Below are 25,532 nucleotides of genomic sequence, written 5' to 3'. Positions count from 1 at the left end.
TGATTATCAGTACATTGAAAATCCATCAGTAAATCTCCTGTTTGATGTTTTTAGATTGTCCCAGTGGATGGCACTGTGGAGACAGCTGTTACTACATTAATCGTACTCCTGGTACATGGCAGCAAGCTAGAGATGTGTGTCTGAGTCAAGGAGCTGATCTGGTGGTGATTAACAGTGGAGAAGAACAGGTTAGTGTGTGTGTGTGTGTGTGTGTGTGTGTGTGTGTGTGTGTGTGTGTGTGTGTGTGTGTGTGTGTGTGTGCGCGTGTGTGTGCGCGTGTGCGTGCGTGCGTGCGTGCGTGCGTGCGTGCGTGCGTGCGTGCGTGCTGCGTGCGTGTACGTGTGTACGTGTGTACGTGTGTGTAGTTATAGTTGTAGTCATAGTTGTATGATCTACTTCCATGATTAAAGTGAATAAGTGAATGTATTGGATACAATTAATGATGATTCCATCATGTACAAATGATCAGGCATACATCAGAGGATTGGCCCGGGATGCTACATGGATTGGTCTGACATGGTCCGGAAGAAGATGGACGTGGGTGGATAGCACACGACTGACAACACAGTGAGACATTTTACATGTTTTTATATTGTAATTCTATCAAAGTCACTGTATGTGAGTAACTGGATGTGGGTCAATACATTGTGTTTACTGTGCAGGTACTGGTACTGTATGTGAGTAACTGAGTGGATGTGGGTCAATACATTGTTGTTTATTGTGCAGGTACTGGAGCGTTGGAGAACCTGATGACCATGAATCCAGGGACTGTGCAGCCCTCACGACTAGTGACTCTAGAAAATGGGCTAATTTCAAATGTTCAAGATCATTTAGCGCAATCTGTGAGAAATCAATCCGTTTATGAAACTGCAGCTCAGTGTTCCGCTAGTGGAGGAAGTAGTATACGCCAACCATTTTCTACTTACGTAACTTTACTTCATTAAAAGCACAGAGGTATTCCTAATAGAATTTACTTAATCACTGAAAATAAAACTTTTGTTTTTGAACCCCGTTTAAAAATGCTTTGAAAATAGCAGATCTACACGCTCACAATGCTTATACTTACTGTAAGTATATAGTTACTTTCCACCAATGTCTGCTGCAGTAGTAATTAGTAGTGAAAATGAATAAACAAACAAACAAACAAACAAACTTTAGTCTTAGTTTTAGTCAGCATAGCTTAGTTTTCAATGTCGTTTTTGTCGGTGAAAATAGGTAGTCGACAAAATCAACACTATCCTCACTGGCAGGTGAGTCAGTAGGTTACAACAGCAGTGACAAGTTGACAACACGCACATGTGTGTTGGGAGGAATGAATTGGCATAACGACTAAATTGGGGAGAAAATGGGGGTAAAACATAATTAACTACTCTAAATTTAAAATAAATTGATGAAAAAATACAACTTTAACCTTTTCCTAGTTCCTATAAAATAGCCAAGCTCACAGCACGACAAGGTTGTGAGCTTGTACATAGTTCTAGTTTGTGCAATTTTTGAACATTCCTGGAATATTATGTTTGAAATGTGTTTAAAATGTTTGAATATTCATGAATACGTTGTTCATATGTTCAGCTATATTATCCATATGAAAAGGTATAGGTATAGTTCACAATAGAAATATCGATATCATAATCTATTGATTACTCACCCCACGGAGACTTGAATTCATGGATATGTTATGTTGTTTTTGTCACATTCCTAAGCCAGTAATTTGATGAGATGCAGCTGTTCTGGTAGAAACACTGTGTCGATCCGCCATAATAATAAAAATAAACTTTTCAGTCACTGACAGCACAATACAAAGAGTCTCCTTTGTGTCACGAATAGAAAATGTGATTATTTTGTTTGGGGGGGGGGGACTATCCTTTCATTTGATAAAACACCTTGAATGTTACAGTGACTCGTTCATAACTTACTGTATTGTAATGATTCATCCATAACTTACTGTATTGTAAGACAGCTTTTTATGACCTTGGGAACTGAGCAGTGGAAGTATTTAATACAACTTTAATTGGCTATAGTATTGTTCCAGTCTATTAATTAACAATTCTACTGACCTGGCTGTGGAATTGTGAATGTACCCTGTTGAAGTTGTAATTTGCATGAGTTAAATTGATCACTGTTGCACTTGTTTTGTTTTGTGCTGCATTGATATTATTATAGATAATAGCCTACCTGAAGCTGAACTTGACTGTCATTAGCCTAACTGTAGGCCTAGATTTGAATGTGCAATAAATAGGATGGCCACCCGGACCTCTAATTTGCATATTTCCAAGATGGATGCCAACCGAAAAAGAGTTTTAGAATTTGTAGACATTTGTAGAATCGAACTTAGGTCTAAATAGGTTAAATATTGCTCATCAATATGTCCGTATACAAGAGAGAGAGAGAGAGAGAGAGAGAGAGATTGACCCCCAGCATCTACTGTAGCGCAGGGCCGTGCAGAGAGCACTGAGGGGGCAGGGCAAAAGGGCAGGGGCACAAGCCCCCCTAGCTCCCCCTCTGCAAGTGCCTGCTGTAGTGGCTCCCTGCGGTGTGTACTTGGGCCACCGCACACCGACAGAAGGTCCTGAGAGCCTTCTGCTCTTCTACCAGCATCTTGACGGGAATTACTTCTGCATGTCATTTAAGGGCTCTCTGTGTTCATTCATTTTGAAAATGATGTATGCATTCCTTGTGAAGCACATTGAGCTTCTCTGCGTATGAAATTAGCATAGTAATTGGCACTGCTTTCTGAGCATCCCTGAGTGGACAAGGCTCAAATAGTTTTTAGGGCTGCAACTATCAATTCTTTTCTCAGCAATTATCGATTAGGCTATATATTATTATTATTTTGATTCATCGAATAATTGAAAAGCACGTTTTCTTTGATTATTTGTCTTATTAAACACTATAAGCTACTTTGTTTACAACAGTGTCTCACAAAACTAGCATAAATAGCCAGTTTAATAGCTAACAATGTGGTGAGCTTGTACAGCGGCTATTTTCCCCATTTCCCCAAAATGGAACCCTATTGACGATCTGTCACCCTCCACTATTTAACTTCCATATTAAACTAGTCAGGAAAGTAGTGTTTAAAGCACAAACAATTTTTAATACATTTTTTTTAAAGATTTGTTTTTGGGGCTTTTTTATGCCTTTATTGTTCGGGAACAGTAGACAGACAGGAAAGTGGGGGAAAGATGGGGAGTGACACGGCAAAGGCCATCGGGCTCGGGAGTCGAACCCGCGGCACGCCGTCCGGCTGGGTACCCAGACCATTGAGCTAACAGTCCAGGCCAATTTTAATAAGTTTTAACTAAAAATCACACCCGTGTGAAGTGAGGGGCGCTCTTATCATCGTACATCGTACATCATCATTCTCCATTCATTGTCAAAGGGAATTTAATGTGGAACGAAAATAGACGATTTGCTCGTCCACATATATGACGTAAATTCTCCATTCATTGTCAATGGGAATTTAATGTTTGTGTAAGACGAAAATCTACAACTATAGCTGAATATAGGAGGGGCTAGCACCCCTCAACAAAAAATAAACAGATGGAATAAAATGAAGACAAGAAAGCTTAGCCTGCAGAAGTATAGGAGTCTTATGTTATTTTCCCTTGATCTGTCTTGGTCTCCCTACCTCATTTGTTTAACATGTTACTTTAAACAATTTCATCTTTCATCCATGTATAAACACATGGTAGGGGGTTGTGTATAGGAGTCACAGGGGCTTACATAGTCTCATTTCTGATAAATGGTCATGTCGAATTGAATAGGTTTTACATCAATCCAGATGCAGTGTTCCTTATTTTTCTCCATGTTGTAGACTTTACTGTGGATGATCCACAGAGTCTGCTATTCTTTATAATAATCCTGTGGTTGACCTTTTACAGACCAAGAGAGAACATTCACATGCACAACAGAGAGTGGAACATTGCAAAAGTTACAAAGGAAACGTATTAGCACAGGCCGTGAAAATCAGTAAATTAGTGTATCTATTAACCAGTAAGACGCCGTGAGGGTGAGGTCACGTGCACGCATCCGCCTGGATGGCGGCAGACGGCAGACTTCTGGGCGAGCGCTGGCGCTTTGGCATGGGGGGGTCAGATCAACATGGAATGAATGGAGTTGTGATGTCACGAGGCGTGACCATATATGGAGACGTGATGTCACGAGGCGTGATGTCATGAGGCGTGACCATATATGGAGACGTGATGTCACGAGGCATGACCATATATGGAGGCGTGACTAACTAACGGACGGGTGGACAGACATAACATGAACACCCACATGGTCGTTGAGCCTCTACTCCGAAACAATCAAAACGGATTTAGACGTGGTAGATCCACTTTGAGTCAAATCCTATATGCTTACGTATAGGGTTATTGAGGAATCACAGCTCTGCAACATCGATCTCGCACTAGTCTTTGTTGATTTCTCGAAGGCTTTTGATTCAGTGGACAGAGCCAAAATGTTTGAAATTCTTAAATGATATGGTATCCCTGACAAAATGATCAATGCCATAAAAGTTCTATATACAAATACCTCAGCGGTCATCCTTACTCCTGACGGAGAAACACCATCATTCCCCATCCTTGCTGGCATTCTCCAAGGCGACACACTTGCCCCGTTTCTATTTATTATTGTTGTTGATTATGTTCTTCGTATGTCAGTTGATACTATCAATGATAAGGGCTACCAACTACACCCTAGGAGAAGCTCTCGTCATCCTGCTAAATACCTAACCGACACTGACTTCGCTGATGACATCACGCTTATCATAATTGGAATACGCTCAGGCTCTCCTTCAGTCTCTTGAGCAGGCCTCCAACTGTGTTGGTCTTTATCTCAACGAGACGAAAACTGAATACGTAAATATATGCAAATCCAACAATAACCGCATTATACAAACACTTAACAACACTCCTCTGAAACAGGTTGATGACTACAAGTATTTGGGTTCATATATATCTTCTTCCCCAAAGGACTTTCAAACTAGGAAGGGTATGGCCTGGTCAGCCTGCAATGACATGCATAAGATCTGGTCATCCCAGCTTAGTAAGATGTTAAAAGTAAAAAATATTTAGGACAACCGTTGAGCCGATTCTACTCTATGGCGACATGGACACTTTCAAAGAAACTAGAGAAACGGTTGGATGGCACTTACACCCGCCTTCTAATGACAGCGCAAAATCTGTCTTGGAAGAGCCACCCATCGACTAATCTAATATACGGCAACCTTCCCCGTGTTTCTTCACTAGTCCGATCTAGAAGAACACAGTTTGCCGGCCATTGCTACAGAGCTGACAATGAGGTTATATCTTCCCTTCTTCTCTGGAGTCCTGCCTCAAACCAGACCGGTTTAGAAAACTGTCGTTCCCTGATGTCATCGGTGGGGACACATGCATCAGTAAGCAGGAACTGGGGATGGCAATGAAGAACCGGGAAGTCTGGCGTGGCATTGTGAAATCCATGATCTCGACCGCAGTCGAAAAATGATGATGATGATGACATGGTTGGAGTGTGCTATTGTTGTTAATCTATTGTAGTTTGTCATCATCAAATCATACTACTATTTCATCTGTAGTTCATCAACAGGGTAGCAGCACTGTGATTGAACACACTTCTTTGTGAAAAAGCTTGTCGGTTTGACCGAATACTGTTTCATGTATGTGGAAGTGTCCTTGAGCGAGACACTCAGCCCCTTCCTGTCTACTCATTATAAGTCCCTCTGCATAAAAGCGTGAGCTTAAAAATGTTAATGGGAAATCCAATTACACATGCAGTAGGTATAGCCTACTGTATATATTGTTGCAAAGAACGTGTGATGCTGCTCTGGTTTGAAAGCCTTCTATTTAGGTGTCATAGAGAAGCTTAATTAAAAATCCCTATCAGACACCTGGCTGTTGTTGTTGTTGTATAATGATTTGATTAACCTGTTTGCAGAAAAGGCTGCCAGACTGCAACACATTCCATTATCTCACCGGTGCAGATGGGCCGATTAGTTGGCCAATGGCAATTTGCCTCACCTCAAACTGAAAGCAGGTTGTCATCTGTGACTTTCTCTTTCATGCCACCTGACCGCAGATCAAGTTAATGGCTTTCTCCCCCTTCACTTTGCTTATTAACAATATGCATCTGACAGGAATGTAATGAGCTGAAGGCAATAGAACAATATTGAGAATCAAATTCCTTTTCCTATGAAAGCCTTTGGGAGAGTCTGTCCCAAAATACATAAATATTGACACATTGATACATACATTGACCAGATATGCATCACATATTTGCTTCAATATGCAAAACACTTAAAAACTGCAAAACAGATGCTTTTTCCTTTCCAAAACATTAGTTTTTGTTAAGGAATGCAGGTCCTGTCCTGGCAGAGTGTTTGTCTGTGTTACAAATTCCCTGTAAGTGTTTGACCCTGTCTGATCCATGGTCATTGTTTAACAACAGTGTGTGATGCCAGCCCCCACATTAAGCTGAAGTGATAAATGGTAATGAAAAGGCGACTTCATTATAACTTGATATTAATTAACACCATACTTCCTGCATTGGAGAGAGTGAGTGGGAGGACTGCTTGAGAGGAAGAGATGAACTCACTGAAATGTTATTAATTATAACCCATCAAGGGACATTATTCTATATGAAACTTCAGCTTTGGCCTGCCCTGCACTCAGGTCGCAGTCTCGATGGATGGGGGTGACGCCTCCGAGTCATCCCCCTTTGTAAACAACACAAGGGTGAGAAATAAGAGTTTTCTGAAATGACAGAAGCAAGGGATGACGGAGAGGTATTAGATAGAGGAGAAGGAGTGTTGTAGATTAAATAATCTTCCAAAGATGAAGGATTGACAAAGTTTTCCAGGGTGAAGTATTGAGAATTGAGAACAACATACAGAGTGAGGAACAGGCCTCCTTGCCTATTCCAGCAGCCCCTCCGGGCGCAAGCCCCCCTCAACCCTATTCTCAGACAGTTCTTACAGTCTAGTCTTAACCTGACAGCGTGGAGGAGTCAAGTCAGCTGTTAGATTGACAGCTGCCGTTGAGTTAGACTGAGCACATTGGTGAGCAAAGATACTGAATGGAAGGCAGAGAAATACACAATAATGCATATATTTGATAGAATCCGGGCACACAAGGTTAAAAAATGAGGAACGCCTTTATTGATTAAAAGGCAACTGCCAACATGTTTCAACAGGTTTCGACAGGTCAACAGGTCTTCATCAGGACAAGAACTTCTTGCCCTGATGAAGACCTGTTAGGTCGAAACATGTTGGCAGTTGCCTTTTAATCAATAAAGGCGTTCCTCATTTTTTAACCTTGTGTGCCCGGATCCTTCTCTTTTTATCATGTATTGATCCCGTTTTTGATCCGTGTGAGCACCTTTTTATCATTATCACATCCTGCTACCTCCATTGAGCACCTGGTTATAGTTCCTCTTGTTTCTCTAATGCATATATTTGCCAATCTATTTGGCATTCTAAAATATCCATTACAGGAGGAGAATAGAAAAAACTGTCAGGGGATGAAATGGTGGAAACAAACGCTTGGAGAGTGCAGCAGCTGAGGCAAGGCTGGATGATAGGAAAAGACCTTCTGTCAATGTTCACTCTCCCTACCAATGCCGTACTCCTCTCCCCTCCCTGTTGTCTGGCACTGCTCGCCCCTCCTTCTCTGTTTACTAAAACTCCTCTGGGGAGTGCAGGGAATGCAGAGGAGACATCCAGTTTAGCCTCACGTAGCACTAGCGCCTCTGCAAAGAATAATGATGGAATAATGAATGGAAACAAATAGACGAATGAAGGCTAAACATGTAAATATGTTCAGTCTGCTATAGAGAGGATGTGGAACTTAATAGTTGTATTACCATTTACTCTGTTGTTTGTTGGCTAGGGTTCATGCCACGCACTCCAGTCTTGCATGTCTGTCCGTCCTTTGTGCATTTGTGCATCTGTCCGTGCATAATCCTTGTCTATATAACATTGACCAGCTCATACATGGACAATCTCCTCACGTCTATGCTAGAGCAGCCATTCTGTATGATAAACCGCAAACGCTCCCGTGTTGTACAACACATTCCACAGACGTCTCTTTAAAAGGCCTGCTTTCCATCACTGAAACTGTGAGTTCAAGTGGTGTCTTGTGGCGAGGGACAGACCCATTTACTACCGTTTTCAAATCTCAAAACTAGAAGATGAACACTGCACCAAAATGAAACATTGAAATTCCACACACCCTAGCATTCTAGTGATGTTTGTCTCCATTACTTTAGGTCCTGGGAGAGGAGGAGGGCCTGGGCACCATGACACCGGGTTTTATCATACAGATAAATGTGGCCCATAACGAAAGTGAAATGTACGACACTGAGGTCGTCCCCGGAGCCATTTTTATGGTGTAATTTATAACAGAGACACTAAACGACGTCTTGTATGAGAAGATAAAATTCATTCTGTCGTCTGCATGTGGTTGTGCATTTCTCTCGAGACAAGAAGGGGAGAGGTAATATAGTACCAGAGCAGGGCATATGCAGGAGAGACCGAACTCATTTGGGATTTGATCCCAGTACATGAGTACACAAAGAAGGGAAGGGGGGGAAATAGAAGTAAAATAAGGAGATAAATTATACACAGACAGAATTGACCAAGTCAGACTATTGCTCTGCAGTTCAATAGGCCTATCTCACAGCCCGCTTTCCACGCCCACTTCCGGTAAATAGTGGTGTCTTTAACATTAGCATTTACACGTTTTTTTCTCTGGAGAATCTAAGTACATTTTCTAATGTAAAAATGTGACAGACCAATATTATTATGAAGCAAACAAGATGGTAAATCAGCTCGAACAGATAGAACAAACCTTACCTTGAGAAAACAAAAGTTGTAGACTTCTTAAATTACCTCTGTTAACATGAAGCGTCTATGGAGTGACGTCACGCTATCACCACTAACCCCGAAAGGGGGCGTATTAAGGGGGGCGGGGAAATTCTGTGAGATAGGCTTATTGTTAAACACTTAGGGGGAAGGAAACGGTCGTTTTCTCACACCTCCAATTCAGATGTGACGATTGCACTCTCCAAAACACCTCTATTCTAAAATGTTTCCCAGGTGGGAAGATGTTGAATTTACCATACTGCACTCCAGCAGAGATGACCCCTCAGTCACCCCTGGCAATTTTAGCTCTGTTTGACAATGTTTACACCGGAGAAAAGACAAAGCACATACAGGCTGATGCTGCATCCTCTGTAGCAAAAATAATACAAGTGCCTGCATGTCCTTGAATATACACTTGTTGGAGTAAGTGCAGAGGTTCTGTTGTTACCTATCACGCAGTAACATCCTCCATGAGCATGGGAAATAAAGCACATTTGGATTTGCACTTCATTATTGAGTTCTTGCATTTAATCTGCTGTTTAGTTTTAAACGATGTATCACTGTAGGTAGATGGCTGAAGATAAAATATGCTCCTTGATGTGTGTATATCTTCATTTTGACCATCAATAGTCAAATAGGTCTGTAATGAATGATTCTGCGTCCGTATGATTAGGTCAAAGCTAAGTCATTCCAGTCAGAGTTTGATCCCTTGCTGATAACTACAACTATATTGTTCATTGTTCATGTTGTCATTTCAGTTGTAGTGTGGAATCTGCCACCCACGGTGGATTTGAACCCACAACCCCCATGGTGGTGGGCACTGGCATGTAACCATTTCAGCAGTGACTGAGTGACAGTTGTAGACTGATGTTTGCGGGCGCTGCTCTTGTGGCGACCAGCAGCAGGTTTTAGTTTAAGGAGTGTCTGTGCATCGTTTTAATTATTTATTATGTTTGTCTTGTCAGAACAGGCCTAGAGTTTTCGAGTATTTATTAAGTCCTACTTGTAGCTCAGGAGGCTGAAAGATGGAGTTTCTAAGAGTACTACTTTTGATGCTTTTAATGGTTTTTGCATGGAGTCACCAACACTCACAAACATTTCAGTACTCGCGGGAGTTTCTCCTAAATCTACAGTGGAATCGTCAGAGCCTCGATGCGACACTCTCTTCACAGACTTCCAACTTTAATCCAGGAATAGTCGGAGATTCTGTGAATGTAAGAGATGGCTTCAAGAAATCGGCATACATCAGGAAAAGAGGAAAGAAGGGTGGCGTGCGTCAACGTTTAAAGGAGCATTCAGTGATTTGGGTGATTTGGAAAACCACCCAGTCCGCCCCGGTAACAAAATGTGCACATGCACACGCTCTACAGTGGGGGGAAGTGCAACAGCATGTGCACCAAGGCCCGCCCCCACACATGATTGGATGAAGGCTTTGCCACCCGCCACCAAAACTGAAACTAGGGTTTTTTGACCCCAGGGGCTCACTGGGGACAGGGAGGAACTCCTTATATGGTCAGCACACTCTATAGTAGGGAGGCTTATCCAAATAAAAAGAAAAAATAAGTGATATTTGAATGAAGCGAAATCACTGAATATACCTTTAAGGAAACAGACGCAAAACAACCGCGTCCCACTACCCTCCATAATCCTGGCCAACGTCCAATCTTTGAGGAACAAAATGGATGAATTACATGGGAATATCAGTCATCTACGCGAATACAGGGATGTCTGTTTGATGGCATTCACTGAAACTTGGCTTACTGACTCTGACTCTGACTCTGACACGTCATTTGACATCAGCGGCTTCGGATCGCCTATACGGCTGGACCGGGACAGTGAGGTAACACACAAAACACAGGGAGGAGGGGTGTGCCTATACATTAATCGGAGATGGTGTAATAACTTCACCGTGCGTGAACGGTTATGCACGCCCGATATAGATCTCCTGTCCGTGTCGGTGCGGCCCTTTTATCTCCCAAGGGAATTTCCCCAAGTGTTTATCACCGTTGTTTACATTCATCCAAAAGCCAACGCGGACATCGCAGCGAACACCGTCTTCAGAGTGACACAATCATTGCAATCTATCTCCCCTGACGCGCCCAACATAATTCTGGGAGACTTTAATCATTGCAACTTGAAGAAAACTTTAAACAGTTTTTATCAATATGTCAACTGTCACACACGGCGCAACAAGACTCTGGATCTATGTTATGGCTCCATTAAAGGAGCATACAAATCGGAGGCGGGCCCTGCTCTCGGATCTTCTGATCATAACATTGTACACCTTCTACCCGTTTACAAGACTGTGCTAAGGAGGGAGAAGGTGCGGAAAAGACAGGTGAAGATCTGGAATGAGGATTCCTCTCTTGCCCTGCAGGGGTGCTTTGACTGCACAGATTGGTCTGTGTTTACAGAATCATCTGATAACATTGATGAAATTACAGACGCTGTGTGCAGCTATATATCGTTCTGTGAAGAAAATGTTATTCCCACTAAGACTGTTAAGGTTTTTCCTAATAGCAAACCCTGGGCATCATCAGCCCTTAAAAGCTTAATCCACAACAGGAAAAATGCCTTCAATGAGGGTGATCTACCCAAGGTTAGGGAACTAAATAGAGAGATCAAGTCTGAGATTAAAAAAGCTAAACTCAGGTACAAAAACAAAATCGAAGCTGAGCTGAGCAGTAATAACCTCAGGGAAGCATGGAACGGCATGAAATCTATGACAGGGTCAGATGATAAAGGCCATAAGCACATCTCCATGCCTGGGTTTAACTCAGATGTACAGCTGGCCAATGAGCTAAATACGTTTTACCTAAGATTTGAGAATCAGGACTTTGCTGATAAAATTAATGAATTAAAAAACGAGACTAGAGCCCCTCCAGCCCTAGTTATTGACAAAAAAAGTGTGGAAAAACACCTCAGACACACTAAGTCAAAAAGTCCAGGGCCGGACAACATATGTGGCAAGGTTCTCTCAACTTGTGCTGACCAGCTCTGCAGCATTTTTCATTTTATTTTTTAACTTATCTCTTCAACAACAGCGGGTCCCTAAGTTATGGAAACAGTCCACAATTGTCCCAGTTGCCAAAATTAGGACCCCAAAGTCATTAAATGACTTCAGGCCTGTTGCTTTGACTTCATTAGTAATGAAATGTTTGGAAAAGCTAGTCAAAGATAACATCCTAAAGCAGGTGGAGAAATCTCTAGATCCCCTGCAGTTTGCATACAGGTCTGGAAGAGGTGTAGATGATGCCACTATCACCCTACTGCATTTCTTGTACCGCCACCTTGAGGGGAAAAAAACACAGGCTAGACTGTTGTTTGTCGATTTTTCCTCTGCCTTTAACACGATCCAGCCACATCTTCTAGCCCAGAAGCTAATCAGTTATTTTAAACTGGATCTTAACCTTGTTGGCTGGATCATAGACTTCTTAACTGTCTCAGTGCGTTGAGGGTAAATGAGGTCCTGTCTTCTCTGCTGCTCTCCTCCACTGGTTCTCCCCAAGGCTGTTGTCTCTCCTCACTACTGTATATTCTGTATACCAACGACTGTTGTAGCAATCACCCTAACAGTCAATTGTCAAATTTGCTGATGACTCTGTGATTGTTAGCCTTCTTGAAGACAATGAGGTACAGCATGGGCCAGTTGTCAATGACTTCATATCGTGGTGTGACAAGTCATTCTTACAGTTAAATGTGACCAAAACAAAAGACATGATCATCAGCTTTAGAAGGACTCCTCCCAGTCCTGCTCCTACACTCATTAAGGGCACAGAAATTGAAGTTGTAGAGAGCTATAAATACTTGGGTGTCTTTCTTGACAACAAACTCTCCTTTGACTCTCATGTTGCCTCTACATCAAAAAAAGTCCAGCAGCGTCTTTTTTTTCTGAGGAAAATGCGTTCTTTTAATGTCTCGTCTGTGATGATGACTCTTTTCTATAGAAGTTTTATTGAATCTGTTCTCATGTTTTGTATGGTTGCCTGGTACGGTAATCTGACCCTGGCGAACAAGAACAGGCTCAGCAGCCTCGTCAAAGTGGCCAGTAAGATTTCTGGGAGAACCCAAGCCCAACTCATAGAACTGTACAAGAGGCAGATGCTTAAGAGAGCCTCCTCCCTCCTGGAGGTCTCGGATCACCCACTTCGGTCTGAGTTTGAACTGTTGCCCTCAGGTCGTCGGCTGAGGGTGCTCCACTACAAAGACTAATCGGTTCAAACTATCCTTTGTCCCGGCCGCTATTCAACTGCTGAACAGCAGATAGCACTTTATTCTTGCCTCTTTGCACATACTGCCCACTAATGCACTTTTGCTGACTTTGCTACTTTGAATGTCATGAATTCTCTGTCTCTAGTGCCCTGTTCTTAGGTCTCAGTCTTGTATTGAATGTTGTTGTTGTGTGTATTTTTTACTTTGATCTGGCTGCAAACCAATTTCCCGCAAGGGACAATAAAGCTAACCTTGAACCTTGAACCTTGAAGCCTTGTCATGGTGACATTCTGGAGTTGAGCGGTGTGCTCTTTTGCATGAGTATGAGTAAGAATATCAGAAATCATTCTTTTTGAAGTGGTACTTATATTGCTCTTCAATTTGGCCTTCATTGCAGAGTCAAAGTTTATCTCCCACAGGAGAATCGTTTTAAAGTTTAAGAATGTATTCAGAGTGTGAAAATGCATGCTGTTTTGGTAGTTGATGTCTGTGACATCCTGTGGAGCTTTTTTTTAGACTTCTCCGAAAAAGTAATATTTAGAATAATCTCGAAGAAAACAATCAATAGTTGCAGCCCTACTCTTGGCAACAAGATGCGCATGCCTGCCTCTATGCCTAATGTTTCTCCCACATATGTAACCAATCCAACACTAGTGAATGCTTGTTGCTGCTGGCAACAACAGAAAATGTACAGTTTTCAACAAAGAAGACAAACATCGTCGCGCGCACACACTGAACGAATTTCTTTGCTTTGACATATTTATGCAACAGCTGAAAACAGTGACATTGCCTTTTTGCCCCCAGCTTCATCTTAAGCAAGGGGAGCTGCTCTGTTCTTGTATACAGTAAATGCCAGGACTGCATATAATACTGCAGGACTAGCATGCTGTGTATTGTGTTGAGATTCTCTCATGCTGAACCTTTATACTGCATTTAGTTATCGGTTCTCCGGGGGATGAGAAAATACATATTAAACTATGTTAAATGTGTCTTGTTATTTATTATTTGTACCAAGCAGTTACTTATTTTTGAGTGGTGCAACCACTCCAACGAACAGAAATGTCCGTGTTCACCTATGTGTTCACCTAACTATGTGACTACTATGTCACTATGAGCACGAGTACCAATGAGTACCGAAAGTGGCGCTGTTGTGCCAGAAACAGAGAGAGAGGGGGGGGGGGGGGGGGGAGGGAATTGCACCACTCAGTTCACATGGGAGTGATTTTTGTTTAATTTCTCTCTGGACATGATTAGTGCATTTTGTCTGTTTCCATCAATATAAAGTACATTCCTTTGAGAGTTCCATTCCTTTATTTTCTCACGTTGTGAGAGAACAGGACCTTACTCTGTCTGGGACTATCAGGGTATGATGCTACAGGCAGTATAACAGGACTACGGGCAGACAGTTTGATAAATACGTTCATAGACTGAGACCGATAGAAAGTGCATTCTTTCTGAATGAACTTCACTGCACAATTCCTGATGTAAAGATGAGATAACTTCCTAACACGGGGCCCCTAAAGCTTTTCTACACTGCAGGTCCATGATGTGTCTGCCTCTCAGAATAAGGGACAAAAAAATGGAACTTGTAGAAAAATTATCATTCCTCAACCTTGCTTCAAACATTCTCAAGCATTCTCTGAAATAACCAAAGTGCGGCGGCCGTGACACTCACAACATTCATACAGCAAGCATGCATCAATGTTTTAAAGGTCTGAGTGAGGCCTTAGTCTTTTTCTTTTGTCTGCCCGCTCTTTCTTCTTTTTCTCCTTCTGAAATGTACACTCTGAAGCGATATTGCCCTTTGCCCCTGTTAAGTGTTGAGTTGATGCCATATGTATGCATCAACTCACTGGAGATGGAGTCACTTGGAGGGGGGAGGGAGGGAAGAGGGATGAAAAAAAAATCCTGGGAACTGCACTTGTGTCCTATGTATACATAGAAATGCTGTTATTGTACTGCTTTTTCCAAATAAAAAATAATATTATAAAAAAAAAAAATAATAATAACCAAAGTGCCTGACACAGCACACTATTTTCTGCATATATGGAAACTCCGACACAGCACGAACATCAGTAACATTCATTTGTCATAGCTCAGAAGAAACATGCTTCAAAGTTAAGTCAGGGTCGCCTTTGAAACCTTTTCGCAGGCACTTGAAAGAGCGTCAAAGCAGATTAATGTATGTGCCTAAGAAGAAAGCTTGTGTAAGCCTCCCCGGACAGTTTGTCAAGATATGATATAATTGATGTGGCCTATTATTAGTATGAAAGCGATGCAAGTGTTTGTTTCTGCATACAGCAATACATGATGGTTACAGAAGGGGGGCATCTTGCTTGGAGTTTTCCACAACACAGTAAAATAGGCTGGTCCTTATGGGTTTTGGCCTTTCTGCTAATGCCACAAATAGGGCAACATTTCAATTTGCATGCACAATATCTCAAAATTTAATGAGTAGATTGCTATGAAACTTAATGCACTCGGGAAGGAGGGCACTCTACTGACTGGTGACCCCACGGCCTATGCTCTAGCATCACCTTGACCTTCGGCCAATTTCCGGTTGGATGTAAGGAGAAGCACAAACTCTAGGGGCTGCTTGCTGGTACATCTGATGCAGTTGTCATTTTTACGTCCAGCACAGACGTTGGTATTAAAAGAGTGTGGTCAGGCAATTGTTGGTGCATTGCCATCTTACACATAAAGGCAGAAAGTGATTGTGCTGTAGACCAGCTCAGAACTGATCTAATGCAGTCCCCCAGTGCAGTATTTAGGCCGACCCACTATTATTAGATAGTAGATTGACTTGGTATACAACTTGTACAAGCAAGTTTACAATGTGCACACACTGCTTGCAATCAAATTTCATCTGCATTGAACAAATAACTCATGTTCAATCAACATGGTAGATTACATTGCTGAGAGACTCATCATGCCGGGACCGGCAAATAATCTAAACGTTCCACGATTGTGCCAATAATCATATGCCCTAAAGAGGGACACCAGGTTGAAAGCAGTTTAATTAATGTCTCAGGTGTTCAAATATATCTGCTCAGGGCACTAATTGCAACTCTTTCACTCAATTTCTTATTTGTATATTATGTTCTTCAAATGGTGGGTTACCATTCATTAATAGCATCATTATGTTAGCTATGGTTTTCTAAGCAAAATGTTGTTGTAAGTGCCGGTGACACTTGGTTCTTGGACACTTGGAAGCCTGTTAGCTTCACTCACCTACACACAGCCAGAGTGACACAGGGAGAGACAGCATGTTTGAAGCAGCAGAGCCATGTGTCTATCCCAGTATGATCGTTTGACACAGTGCCTGCTTGCTGTGACCCTTTGTATGAAGCTCAAGGTGGCCTTTCCAGCCCATAGCACCCTCGATAAGCGGACGAGGTACAAGAGCGTTTGTTTGTTTTTCATTTGAGTTCTTTATGATTTGGGGCTTAATTATTGTATTTTTGAGCTTTGTTTTGGTTTCTGGTCAATTTAGCTGTTGTGCATTTTGCTTTGGTATTTGTCTTACGTTTTCACCGTGTTCGAATGGTGCTTCTTCTGAGAAAGAAACACCCGTTGAAACCATCCATTTTCGTCTTCATTCACGATCGAGGGGCGCTTACAGTTGTTGTTGGATTTAGAAATCAGGAAAAGTGGGTACTGAATAATAAAAAATAAAAATAAAGTTTGAGAACCACTGTGCTACAGCAAACCGGTGACTATAAAATGTTTTGGAAAACTGCTTGGGTCTATTTGATGGTCAGTGTTTTGTGGGCTGTTAAACGGCTTTATTCGGAAAACTAATTACTGGATAGACGGATGAAAAAATGCATGAGCAGTTCAAAATAAAGTACAACTTTTGTCCTTAAGACAAGTTATGTTGAACTTTTGTAAAACTTTGGGTTGTATAACCATTAACCAGTTGGACAGGATTTAAGTCATATCAGAATGAGAGTCATTCTGCAAAGTCATTATTATAGTCATTATTGCACAGTATGTGCAATAAAAAGAATAATGACTCTTTGGTGCATTGGTGCATTACACTGAAAATCTGGATTGACTGAGATCGTTCTCAAATTCAATCACCTCCTTTATCTAAAAATGTCAGGCCTGTTGCTGAAAACCTTGTGTCTTCATTTGATCAAAGATCAATTCGATTTTGAGTTTTAAAGACACCAAAATCATATGCTTTTAGTTATTTGTGCCTTGACTAAATTGTGTTTTAACTCGCCTAAAGCAAAAAACTACATACAGCTCTCAAATCCAACGTGGTGCATCCGGCTTTAACAGGCATCTATGCATAGGTGGATCTAGAAATTATGGGCCCCTGGGCCACCGTCATGCAAAAGGGCCCCCCGACCCCCCCGGAGCTCTTTTTTTCTTCTCCCCGACGTGGCGCATACTGTCTGCACACGTGCACGCATAACAGTTATGACATATAGGCCTGCGATATTCAGAATTTACAGCAAGGGATTGCTTAAAAATAATAAACAGCCAAAAACCAAACCAAATAAATGCAAACTGAGGGTTTAAACACTTGCAGTAATGTACCGTATCATGATGGTTTAGGACTTTTGTGGTTATTTTATTGACACAAATGAATAAGCCCATTGTTAATAACAGTGACAAGGACCGTGTGTGTGACTGTTATTCACTGTTACCCCTTTTTTGGGGGGCCCCTGAGCTTGAGCCTCTTCGCGGTCACACGGACGCTCAAGCTCAGGGGCCCCCCTAGCTCAGGGGCCCCTGGGCCTGGGCCCAACAGGCCCGTTGGATAATCCTCCCCTGCATCTATGCGATTATGCGAACACAATTGGCTCTTGTTCATGGGAGGACAGCCGGGCGGGAAGAGTGATATTGGGTTGTATAGAGTCAACAACTATAGGAATGCCATGGCGTGCAAAATGGACGCAGTGGAGGCATGACAGATCTTCATTTACTGACGCCTTGGGGTGAGAATGACCAGCTCAACAAGATCTACCCACTGAAAAAATAAGTGTACCATTGCTGAAAATAGTTTAAATACTAGAAAAAGTGCCCTTTTGGGCACAGGTCTCCACCAGTGTGTGTGATGTTTGGCAAAATGTTTAGGAGTAATATATAAACGTGTGTGTGTGTGTGTGTGTGTGTGTGTGTGTGTGTGTGTGTGTGTGTGTGTGTGTGTGTGTGTGTGTGACGCGGCTTGGCCTGTTGTAGCGCCACCATGAGGCTGATTTGAAAACTGTCAAGTGGCATTTCTTCCTCAGCCTAGTGGGAATATGCATGCACAGTTTCACCGCAATCGGACGCTGCGTTGAGTAGTTGTGGCGATTTGTACAAAACGGGCTATCGTAGCCAATGAGGGTGGATTATGAGAAATCAAACAAACCCGTCTTGATGACATGACTATGGAGAGCATGTGTACTGATTTGCGTGAAATTTGGATAAAATCTGAAGGAGTAATAGTAGAAAATGTGTTTTACATATGTCGGCCTCCTGGTGGCGCTATAAAGAGCACATGTGAAAAATTCCAGGCAAAGGTTTTTCCTTGGCCTCTAGGGAGTTGGCATACAAAGTTATCCACAGATCCATGCAGTTAGAGGTAAAAACACTTTTCGGCCAGTTATAGCGCCACCATGAGGCTGAGTTGAAAATCTTCACGTGGCATTTCTTCCTCGGCCTAGTGGGAATGTGCGTGCACAATTTCACGGAAATCACACAATGTGTTCATGATTTGCAGCATTTTGTTTGAAACTGAGCACTCCTGCGAACTTTGGAAGCCAATCTTAGCCAATCAGGATGGAGTCTGAGAAATGTGAATGACTTGTTTCGTTGAATGGCTCTAGAGAGACTGTGTACCAATTTGTGTGATGTTTGGACAAAATCTGTAGGTGTACTGTCCAAAAACTTGTTTTGCACAAAGCGGCCTCCTGGTGGCGCTATAACAGGCTGTTCTGGAAATTCTGGGGCAGAGGTTCATCGTTGGCATCCAGGGAGTGTGTGTGCAAAATGTGGCATTGACCGGCTTAACGGTGCCAGAGATTAGCTGTTCACAGACGGACGGACGGACACACGGACGGACGGACGGAGTGCAAAACATACTCTCTCCCCATGCCTTCGGCCTGGTGGAGACAATAAAATGTACCTGGGGGGGCTTTGGAATAGGGAGGGGGGGAGAAATTATGACAAGCAGTTTCTGCCATTCTCAATGGCAATAGCACAAACCTTGGCATGCTACTAGTCCTACATACTTACACCTAGAAACCCCATTCAAACCTATTTAGGTTCATCTTACGGTGGACATGTTTGCCTGAAAAGAAATCTTTGAAATGTTTCATAGTTTTAGAAATATAGTGCTTTCAAATTTGAGACATTTCTAATAGGGCTCAATGGCAGCTCTATGGCACGTCAAAAAATTACTTTCACCTAGAAACTCTATTCACACATTTTATAATTCAGCTTAGTGTGGACTCTGTGGAGACACATGCTGGAACTTTTTACTTTGAAATGATTTGTAGTTTCGGAGTCATTTAACTTAAACGCCCAATGCATTCTCAATGGCAATAGCACAAACTTTGGTATGCTACTAGTCCTACAATTAGACATTAGACAATAGTGCAAGATTGTGTGAAAACTACAGAGGTAATAAAGAGGAGCATGATAATTATAATGACATTTGTAACGATTACAGACAGCTCTTCTTACAGTAAAGTGGTAAGGATTGATCTCGTAAGTCTTCTGTAAGGCTTTCCACAATCTTGTCATTTTCTGGTGACAGGTGAAATGAGGGCATGTAGCTCTGCATAATAATCCAATAGGGATTGATTTTAATCAAGATAATGCCCTTGCTTGCTTCATTACAGTTTCGGTGAGACACTAAGTGAACGAAGATAATTTATTACGGTGTCTCTCTGCAGGAGTGTTGAGAGTGTTAATGTGTGTGTGTTAATCATGCACACCGCTGGACCAACGTCAGATTTCTTGTAAATGCTACTACCTACTCGCTCACTCACTCACTCACTCACTCACTCACTCACTTTAATACTTGTTTTTGTTAGAAAGTTAATCAAATCAGGAGAGGGAACCATAAAGATCCATGCAGTTCCAATTTTGACAGCTATTGTTTTGGCTCTCCAAGTACCACCATAATAACTCATGTTAAAATCATCATCGTTTTTCGACCGCGGTCGAGATCATGGATTCCACAACAATGCTACGCCAGACTTCCCGGTCCTTCATTGCCACCCCCAGTTCCTGCCTACTGGGGGTGGCAATGAAGGACCGGGAAGTCTGGCGTAAAATACAGGAGCGTATACTGTACCTGCCCTTTTTGTTCCATTCCTAAGCCAATAATGTTGCTGTTCTGACAAAACTCTGTCTAATCACTAATCGGCACAACTGATGATATTTCTAATGTGATTAATCTGTTCTCAAATCTTGTCATGCTCATTTCAGCACGGCTGGATAGCCTATTTCAACCAATAGGCCTATCTCACAGCCCGCTTTCCACGCCCACTTCCGGTAAATAGTGGTGTCTTTAACATGAGCATTTACACGTTTTTTTCTCTGGAGAATCTAAGTACATTTTCTAATGTAAAAATGTGACAGACCAATATTATTATGAAGCAAACAAGATGGTAAATCAGGTCGAACAGATAGAACAAACCTTACCTTGAGAAAACAAAAGTTGTAGACTTCTTAAATTACCTCGGTTAACATGTAGCGTCTATGGAGTGACGTCACGCTATCACCACTAACCCCGAAAGGGGGCGTATTTAGGGGGGCGGGGAAATTCTGTGAGATAGGCTTATTGCTTGGTCAGAAGAACTACCTGTAGTAATATAAATATTTCATTCCACTTTTGTCTTTTTTCTCCTTTTTTGTGCCTGGATGGGAACCGCAAGGTTGCCAGTTCGAACCCGGGCTCCCCCAGAGTTACTGTCGAAGTGTCCTTGAGCAAGACACTGAACCCCTAATTGCTCCCGATGTGCTAGTTGGTGCCTTGCATGGTTTCCGCTGCCATCGGTGTATGAATGGGTGAATGTAATGCACAATCTATGTAAAGCGCCTTGGATAAAAGGCGCTATATAAATGCACCATTTATCATTTACCATTTAGAAATGATTGAATGTTATCTGAATAATAAAGAGATATTGGAAATAGAATAGAGCTATTTAGCACTTATTTTTACAAGGAAAATACCACCCTTTAAATTGAAAATCGGTTATGCCAAGCAACACAGTTGTGCATATACAGTAAAGATAAATTATAGGGATGTCCTGATGAAAACAAGATAGCACTGTTTATGTTAAAGGTAGGGTAAGTGATTTTCTTTGGTTAAAATAAGTGTTAAAAAGCTGTTGCGATAGTACTCATTGCTATAGAGTGTTTGTTTCAGGTCAGGATACCAATTTTATCCAGAAGAAGGAGAGGAAGCTGGAGCAGCACAGACATTTCAAGCCTTTTATTAGGTTACAATAAATAAACGACTAACGTTTCGACCTACATGATCAGAGACAGACAGTGGCATAATTCGGGAAAGTATTTATATGCAAGGTAGGTGAGGGCTGAGCTCTCCTTTTAACAATGTTTTTGTTTGTTTTAACCAAAACATCACTTGCTGTACACTCAGCGCTGCCTCAGGATCATGAGGATGATCCTGAGGATCATCAAGGACCCCACACACCCCCATAACCTTTTCTTTCATGCTGCTGCCCTCAGGGAAGAGGTACCAGTATCAAAGCCAACACAAGCAGACTGAAGAACAGTTTTCTCCCCAGGCTGTACGGCTGCTTAACAAGGCCAACTGAACAATGAACATTTCCATGGTGATACGACCTTGTAATTGTATGCTGATCTGAGGTCTTTTTACACTTTTTTTTTCTTTTAAAACACTAGCATGTCTGAAGTAAAATGAGACAGAAGTAGCATGTGCTTAAATTCATATTTAGAAAATCTGAGATGATAGAATGATGATGGTCATGGAAGGGGAACCTTCTGAAAGCTTCATGGGCAAAGAGAATCAACTTCAAAATATTAAAAAAAAAAAAAAACGGTCAAAATGACCTCAGGCATGCTAGTGTTAAACCTTTTAGACTTAGTATCGTTATTTATTTACTGTTTTAATGTATGTGTATTGTGGAGCATCACCCAACCTACGTTTTTCACAATGCATGTACTTGTACATCTGTGTGATAATAAACATCTTGAATCTTGCCCTCCATACCTTTAATTTTAGTGCAAGCTTTGTAGCTACTGTACAGTACTTTGTACAGTACTATACTTAAATATTTTGATTAAAGTTTGTGCAAAACATAGGACAATGTCAGGTTGATATTTCAGCCGCTGCTAAACCGAACACACATTTCTGCAAAGGATATGAAATTGACTCTGCCTATAGATAATCCAAATGTAAACTATGCCTTGATCCCTAAAAGTAATTCAATTCAATTCAATTCAATTCAATTCAATTCAATTCAATTCAATTGTATACTGTAGTGCCAAATCACAACAAGTTGTTTCAAGACACATTACATAATGTCTGATGTTTTCGGCATGAGATCATGTTAAGAAGTGTGCAGTTGGCAGACCCTCCCAAAAAAGAAAATGAACAAAACAAAACAACAACATTATTCTGTTTCTTGCCAGTGCTATCCTGATGAGGTCAAATAGGTCATGTCTTGCTTTGTATGTTTTTTCACAAGACTGCCAGACATCCAATTTGTGATGTGTGTATTGGCAGATAGAACATTGAAACAGGAATTAAGCGGACCGGACAGAGGTATTTCATGGAAATAATCTTATTTCAGCGGACTTTCTAGTGATAAACACACTGCAGCGAACATCCATGGAGGCTTTTAAGCCTCCAAGAAGCATGGCTGAGGATGGCAAGCCTGAGGATGGACTAAATCTTGCATCATAATAAGGCTTACAGTATTACAAGATATATAGTTTTCCGTCCACAGAATACAGTAGGAAGTAAGCTAGGCTATGCATCTTACAATGTCCTTGTGCACGATATGCACAATATTTGAGCTGTCAGTAGGTGGGTATGAGTAAATGTCACCCAGACAACCCCTCTGATTAAACTGACTTCTGACACTAAATCTAGAGCAGGGCTGGGCAACTTTGACGATGGAGAGGGCCACTATATTTCCACACTCACTCCAGAGGGCCACATTGCATATTACTGTCGTAGCAAAAATAGCCGATCTACAAGCTCAAAACACGTCGCAGCGCAACGCGTTTTGAGCTTGTAGATCGGCCACTATAAATATAGTGGCTAAATATATCAGCTATTTTTGCTATATTTGAATTGAAATACTGAATTATTTTTTGCTTTTTATTTTATTTTATTAGAAACCTGAAAAGTAACTTATTGATTTTCAAATGGATTTAGTTTTAGTTGTGATAACTTTATGAACTAAATACAAATTGTACACAAAGACAATACTACTAATACTAGTCGTTAAGTACTAGTCATTAAGTAATAAAAGCATGGTCATGTTTGGAATTGCAACAGCTGAAATCAATACTATATCAGTATTCTGATATTAACCTGCGGGCCGCATTAAGTGAAGGTGGGGGCCGCATGTGGCCCACGGGCCGCCAGTTGCCCACCCCTGAGTATAGAGTTGAACAGAGCCCACCCATTGATGCTGTTATGGTATTTACTACGGATGCTGTTGGTGTGAGGCTAGTATGGTCCAAGTACTGAACTGGTTTAGTTTCCCCCCCCCCCCCCCCCCCCCCCCTAATCACATCTTGCAAAGTCACAGTACTTAATTTAAGCTTTTAAGTAAGATGATTATGAAATGTAATTAACAACAATGTCATGTTGTTCATGTGTGTGTGGGGATGTCTATGCACACAGTGTGTGTGTGTGTGTGTGTGTGGGGGGGGGGGGGGGGGGAGCCATACCTTTGGTTGCTCTGATGCTGGCATTCAAAGCAACCAAAGGTATGGCTCCCCCATATCTTGCAAGTATGATTGAACCCTACAAACCCTCCCGGGCACTCAGATCAGCCAACGCAGGGAAGCTCAAAGTACCCTCACTAAAAACGCCGGGACAACGCTCCACACGTCCCAAACTCTTCTCCCTTCTGGCTCCAAAACTGTGGAATGCACTTCCCGTTGCAGTCAGAACTGCAGCATCACTCCCAATCTTCCGCCGTAGTCTGAAAACCCACCTTTTCAGACTCCATCATGGCCCATAGCACTTACCCTACCCCCTTAGACAGCAATTCTGTAGACTTAGATATCATCTGATGCAGACTTATAGCATGTTATGTATAGACAGCACTATAGCACTATAATTGCATTGTATGTAGTCATAGCACATAGCACTTACCCTACCCCCTTAGATAGCAATTCTGTAGACTTAGATATCATTTGATACAGACTTATAGCATGTTATGTAGACAGCACTATAGCACTATAATTGCATTGTATGTAGTCATAGCACATCATAGTACATATGTATAGCATAGTATTATGTATAGTTTATATGTATAGTTTCATTATATAGATATTCCACTGTTACGTTCTTAGCTTATCATGTTTCATGATAAATGCTTTTTTATGTTCTTGCTTAATGTAAATCGCTCTGGATTAAGAGCGTCTGCTAAATGCCTAAATTGTGTGTGACTATTTTATTTAAACATTATGTTATGTCTTCAAGTAACGAGGCAGTGCACACGTTTTATATCACTTTTATATATGCTTGGGAGCGGCAGCATAATACACACATGAGGTGTTTTTTCCTCACTGCGCTGGTTGTGTGGGCACTCTGTAATCGGTCAATCGCATCACAGAAAGGGAAACTGCACCCACAAAGATGGCTGGGTTGAAAACGCAGAGGTAACGTCAGTGACGTATCATGACCACAAAGCACAGGCATAAACAGCACTTCCGCATACTTCACATACAGTACGTCACGGTCCACAAAGCTGTGTGCGCACAAACACACAGAGGTAAAGTCAGTGACGAATCACGACCACAAAGTACAGCCATAAACGGCTATGATCTATGATTCTATGATTTGGCCACCCGGACCTTGCACAAAGCTGTGGTGTTTGTGGCGTCCCTATGGGTGAAAATGGAATTGACTTTGGCTCTCTGTTGATTAAACCGCCATGTGATTAAAATTGGGGGTGGATTGGACATTCCGTTAATTGGTGATTTGATTTGTGGTATTTTTTATAACTAACCACTAACTTCAGAAGCCGATTACGGCCGAACGATACAGACTATCAAAATTCTGGCTGTGTTTTTTTAATCGGATAGGTCCAGAGATCATGTGTAGGCCTACCGATTTTTGTGAGATTTGGACAAAATCTGTTGGTGGAAGAGCAAAAAGTGTTTTGAAGAAAAATCAAAATGCAAATGTGTGCAAATGGACGTCATCCATAGTTTTTATATTATTTTACGACTTGCAGTTCAAGAGCTATAGTATAGGGCAAAAGGTAAAGTGGGCTGCACCACCTTG

The sequence above is a fragment of the Electrona antarctica genome (genome assembly GCF_951216825.1).
Source record: "Electrona antarctica genome assembly, chromosome: 10".
NCBI lineage: Eukaryota > Metazoa > Chordata > Actinopteri > Myctophiformes > Myctophidae > Electrona > Electrona antarctica.
Note: the sequence above shows the minus strand (reverse complement) of the source record.